Source organism: Myotis myotis, unplaced genomic scaffold, assembly GCF_014108235.1.
Source record: "Myotis myotis isolate mMyoMyo1 unplaced genomic scaffold, mMyoMyo1.p scaffold_m19_p_3, whole genome shotgun sequence".
Taxonomy (NCBI): Eukaryota; Metazoa; Chordata; class Mammalia; order Chiroptera; family Vespertilionidae; genus Myotis; species Myotis myotis.
The window spans coordinates 93823891-93829977 of NW_023416335.1; the positions used below are offsets into that span (position 1 = coordinate 93823891).

At 38.8% G+C, this 6087-nt stretch overlaps 1 non-coding gene across 1 annotated transcript; it reads left to right on the forward strand.

The window, feature by feature from the left end:
• The first annotated feature begins 1726 nt into the window (after positions 1–1726).
• On the forward strand, positions 1727–1917 carry LOC118652406. The gene has a single exon (XR_004966633.1). It is a non-coding gene; the product is annotated as a U2 spliceosomal RNA (small nuclear RNA).
• The last annotated feature ends 4170 nt before the right edge of the window (positions 1918–6087 follow it).

Here is a 6087-nt window from a genome sequence, read left to right on the forward strand (position 1 = left end):
CATTTAACATTTTTTGTGGTCTTCATCAAGAGCTGGATTAAGAATTTTTCAGATATTGTTATAAATATTTAGGCTGGATATATCCCAATTACTCATGAAATAAAAATGCCAGTGCCCAGAGTAGACAATGCAGGTAAAAAATGCTTCTTATAAAAGTTTAACTCTAGAATTAGTTCCTATTACAAAGGTTTTGGTCTATTTCTCTAAATTCATCTTCCATTTGCCCTATATTAATATTCTGCTGCAGTTTTGCTGCCTAGATGACATTCCTTAAATACTTTTATTTAATCTATAATTTTGCTCATGTTTTCCTCCTTATCCGCAGTGCTCATTATCCTGAATTCTTTTTGTTCATCTCTTACATAGAAGTCCTTCTCTGCCACTCAGAGACACAATGATCATGTATTTAGGGCACTATTCATCAGCATTGCCCACCTGGTAGAAAACATATATGCCTTTTGTTTAGTACTTGCCCTTTTATATATACACTAGTGGCCGGTGCATGAAATTTGTGCGGAGGGAGGGGGCTCCCTCAACCCAGCCTGCACCCTCTCCAATCAGACATCCCTCTTGCAATCTAGGACCGCTGGCTCCTAACTGCTCACCTGCCTGCCTGCCTGATTGCCCCTAACTGCCTCTGCCTACCTGATCACCCCTAACTGCCCTCCCCTGCCAGCCTGATCTCGCCTCAACTGCCCTCCCCTTCTGGCCTGATCTTGCCCCCAAATTCCCTCCTCTGCTGGCCTGATTGCCCCTAACTGCCTCTGCCTTGGCCCCCACTAAGCAGTTAGGGGCAATCAGGCAGGCAGGCAGGCGAGCAGTCCTGGATTGTGAGAGGGATGTCCAACTGCCCCTTTGAGGGGTCCCAGTTTGGAGAGGGTGCAGGCTGGGCTGAGGGACACACACTCTCCCTGCCCTCTCCCTGCCCCCCCGCCGCCCCATGTATGAATTTCATGAACTGGGCCTCTAGTAAATAATGAAATGTCAATAAATGCATATCTATCAATAATCATTTTAAATGAAATGGATTAAATGATTAAATCAAAGGACACAGTGTAGCTGAATGGGTAAGAACACAAGACACACATATATGCTGTCTACAAGACACTCAGTTTGGATCAAAAGACACACAGAGACTGAAAATAAAGAAATGGAACAAGCCCTAACCGGTTTGGCTCAGCGAATGGAGAATCGGCCTGCGGACTGAAGGGTCCCGGGTTCAAGTCCAGTCAAGAAGCATGTACCTTTGTTGCAGGCACATCCCCGGTGGGGGGTGTGCAGGAGGCAGCTGATCAATGTTTCTCTCTTATCGATGTTTCTAACTCTCTATCCCTCTCCCTTCCTCTCTATAAAAAATCAATAAAATATATATTTTTAAAAAGAAATGGAACAAGATATTTTATGAAAATGGAAACAAACAAACGAACCAAAAGCTAGGTAGCAATCAGACAAAATTGCAAAACAAAAGCCATAATAAGAAACAAAGAGGACATTAGATCAGGATAACAGGATCAATCCAACAAGAGAATATAATCATTGTAAACATCTGAGTGCCCTAAATGGAAGCAACTAAATATGTAAAGCAAATACTGATGGACAAAAGGGGAAAGATAGACAGTAATGCAGTCATAGTAGGGGATTTTACCACTCCAAGTTATCAATGGATAGCTTTTCCAGGCACACACAAAAAATTAACAAGAAAATGTGGCCTTAAATGACACATTACATCACTTCTCAGCCTTTTGGCTAAGATCAAGTGTAGTATCTGTTCTTATCAGTGCAATATCTGATATGTCTTCTATCTGAGAATAATATATTAAATGGATTTTTGGAGCAGGGAGATGGAATAGAAGCTTGCTTCATCCACTCCATGCATCAACCCAGTATTGCAGTACCTCTGGGGATGGTGAATCAAAAAAAAAAAAAATGACACATTAGGCCAGACATTTTTAGAGCATTTCACCCCAAAGCAGCAAAATATATATTCTTTTCAACTGCACATAAAACATTTTCCAGGATAAACAACATGTTAGGACACAAACAAGTGTCAATAAATTAAGAAGATTGAAGTGACAAGACCAGAATGATTTTAAACTAGAAATCAATTACAAGAGAAAATTAAAAACACACAGAGACTAAATAACACATTACTAAACATGAAGGGGTTAACAAGATCAAGAAAGAAATCAAAAGTTACTGGAAGACAAATGAAAATGAAAATACAACAACCCAAAATCTATGAAACACAGTGAAAGCAGTTCAAAGAGAGAAATTATTAACAATATAACCTCAAGACACAAGAAAAGCCTCAAATAAAGAATCTAACCTTACACCTAAAGGAACTAGAAGAACAATAAAAAACAAAGCTTAAATTGACTGGAAGGAAGGAAATAAAGATCAGAGAGGAAATAAAACAGTCTTAAAAAAAATTAATGAAACCAAGATCTGGGTCTTTGAAAAGATAAAGATTCACCAACCTTTAGTCAGACTTCTCAAGAAATCTGCTTCTTTGAGAAGATTCAACAATGTTTAACCAGATTTATGAGAGAGAGAGAGAGAGAGAGAGAGAGAGAGAGAGAGAGAGAGAGAGAGAGAGAATTAAAATAAATGAAATCACTGAGCCACACCAGCTGGGCTCAGTAAAAAAAATGACAATGAGGTATCAACTCACACTTCTTAGAATAGCTACCATCAACAAATGACAAGTACTGGTGAGGACATGGAGAAAAGGGAACCCTAGTACACTGCTGGTGGGAATGCAGACTGATGCAGCTATTATGGAAAACAGTATTGAGTTTCCTCAAAAAATTAAATATGGAACTTCCATTTCACCCAGTAATCCCACTTCTAGGGACATATCCTAAGAAACCCAAAATACCAATCAGAAAGAATATTTGCACCCTATTTTCATAGCAGCGTTATTTACAATAGCTAAGATTTGGAAACAGCCCAAGTGCCCATCAGTAAATGAGTGGATAAAAATGCTATGGTATATTTACACCATGGAACACTATGCAGCAATAAAAAATAAGGCTCTCTTAGCCTTTGAGACAGCATGGAATGACCTGGAGAGTGTTATGCTAAGCAAAATATCACATGATTTGACTCATATGTGGAATCTAATAAACAAAATAAACTGATGAACAAAATTGATCCAGAGGCATAGAAGCATGGAACAGACTGTCAAATCTCAGAGAGAAGATGCGGGTGGGTGAGTGGGTGGGTGGGAAGAGATCAACCAATGAACTTATATGCATACATTCAAAACCCATGGACACAGATAATAGTATGGCAAAGGACTGGGATTAGCCAGAAGAGGTCAAAGGGGATAAAAGAAAATATGTAATATTTTAAAGAACAAAGATTTTTTAAAAATAAATAAAATCAGAAATGAAAGAGAAGTGGCAATTGAGACTATGGCAATACAAAGAATTATATAAAAATACTCCAAATAATTATATTCCAACAAATTGGACAATCTGGAACAAATTGATAAATTTCTAGAAACATGATCTTCCAAGACTGAACGAAGAAGAAACAGAAAAATCAATCTCTACCAATGAAATGGAAACAAATACAAAAAACTTCCAACAAACAAAAGTCTTAGACTGAATGAATTCATTGATGAATTTTACAAAACATTTACAGAAGAATTAACATTTATGTTTCTCATACTGTTCCAAATATTTGAAAAGCTGGAAAGGCTCCCAAATTCACTTTCTGAGGCCCACATTATCCTGATTCCAAAATCAGACAAAGACATTATAATAAAAATTATAGGACAAAATTTCTGATGAACATATATGCAGAAATCCTCAACAACATATTAGCAAAGAGAATTCAGTAATATATTAAAAATATCATGCACCATGATCAAGAAGGATTTATTCCTGAGAAGCAAGTTTGGTTCAATATCCACAAATCTATTAATGTGACACCACATAAACCAAATGAAGGATAAAAATTATATAATCATGCCGAAGCCGGTTTGGCTCAGTGGATAGAGCGTCGGCCTGCGGACTGGGGGGTCCCGGGTTCGATTCCGGTCTAGGGCATGTACTTGGGTTGCGGGCACATCCCCAGTGGGAGATGTGCAGGAGGCAGCTGATCGATGTTTCTCTCTCATCGATGTTTCTGACTCTCTATCTCTCTCCCTTCCTCTCTGTAAAAAATCAATAAAAATATTTAAAAAAATGTGTTAAAAAATTATATAATCATATCAATAAGTTCTCAAAATAATTTAACAAAATCCAACTCCCATTTATGACAAAGACACTCAGTAAAGTGGAAATAGAGGGAACACACCTCTGTATAATAAAGGCTATATATGACAAACCCACAATTATATCATACTCAATGAAGAAAAGCTAAAATCATTTTTCTTAATATCAGGAACAAAACAAGGATGTACACACCACTTTTATTCAACATAATATTGGAAGTCCTGTAGTCCTAGCTATAGCATTCAGGCAAGGGAAATAAATAAAAGTCATCTAAATTAGAATGGAAGAAGTAAAACTTCATTATTTTCAGATGACGTGGTACTGAATAGAAAACTCCAAAAAGATACCACTAAAAAACTACTAGAACTAATAAATAAATTTAGTAAAGTAGCAAGATACAAAATTAATATTTAAAAATTGATTGCATTTTAACAGCAGTAATGAACTTTTAGAAAGAAAATTTAAGAAAAAAAATACCAATTACAATTACATGAAAAACAAAATAAAATCCCTAGGAAGATATTCAATCAAGGAGGTAAAAGACCTGTACTTGGACCTACACGGTTTGGCTCAGTGGATAGAGTGTCGGCCTGCAGACTGAAGGGTCCCAGGTTCGATTCCGGTCAAGGGCATGTACCTTGGTTGTGGGCACATCCCCAGTAGGGGGTGTGCAGGAGGCAGCTGATAGATGTTTCTCTCTCATCGATGTTTCTAACTCTCTATCCCTCTTCCTTCCTCTCTGTAAAAAATCAATAAAATATATTTGGGAAAAAAAAGACCTGTACTTGGAAAATTATGACATTAAAGAAAGAAACTGAAGAAGACACAAATAAGTGGGGAAAAAACACACGTATGAATAAGATGATTAACATTGTTAAAATGTCCATAGCATCCAATGCAGTCTATAGATTCAATGTGTTATCTATCAAAATACCAATGGCATTTTCCACAGAACTAGAATACTCCAAAAATTTATATGGAACCACAAAAGACCTCAAATACAGAAATCTTGAGAGGAAAAAACACACACACACAAAGTTAGAGGTAACATGTTACCTGATATCTATACTAATAATAGACAAATATGGAAATTGACTGTCCATCCGCAATGCCCACAGCCAATCAGGAGTGAGTATGCAAATTAATCCGACAAAGATGGCGGGCCTGTGGGCAGTGCACATGCGAGCAAGCACCGAGTGGCCGGGGGTGAGGTGGGATGCCTGCCCCAATGTGGTGGGCAACCATGGGACCCCATCCGTTCTGAGCCTGTGGCCAATGTGTGCGTGCGTCAGCACAGAGTGGCCAGTGTCCCGGGGATGCCACTGGAGTGTCTGGTCCTGTCAGCTGGGCCTGGAGGTAGCTAGAGTTGCCAGTCCTTTTAAATTCTGCAGCCCCTGGACTGGAAAAGGAAACCAAGAGCATGGGGAGCACCAGGAATTCTGGGAATCATAGTTCTGGTGGCAGACACATTGTGGGATATCCTAGACACTAGAGCAAAGTGAGCGTGGAGCAATTTACTGTTGCGGATGGGGGATGGAGGGAAATCAAAGGTAAGAGACATAAGTAAAGTCAGAGTGTTGAGAAAAAATTAAAAGAAAGATATCCTACAACTTCTAGGAAATCTCCACCAATGGAGCAAAGAAAAAAAAAGCCTCTATTATTCAGTGAGCACCAAACCAAACTTGGTTGGGGTCTCAGACAATTCGCTCCTATGATTGCAAAGACAGACAGAAACTCCTGGATTGGAGAGGGCTCTCCTGAGGGCTTCCAGATTGGAGAAGGTGCAGGTCAGACTGAGGGACCCACCCCCCATGCACGGATTTTGTGCACTGGGCCCCTAGTCAAACTATAATACAACACTGTA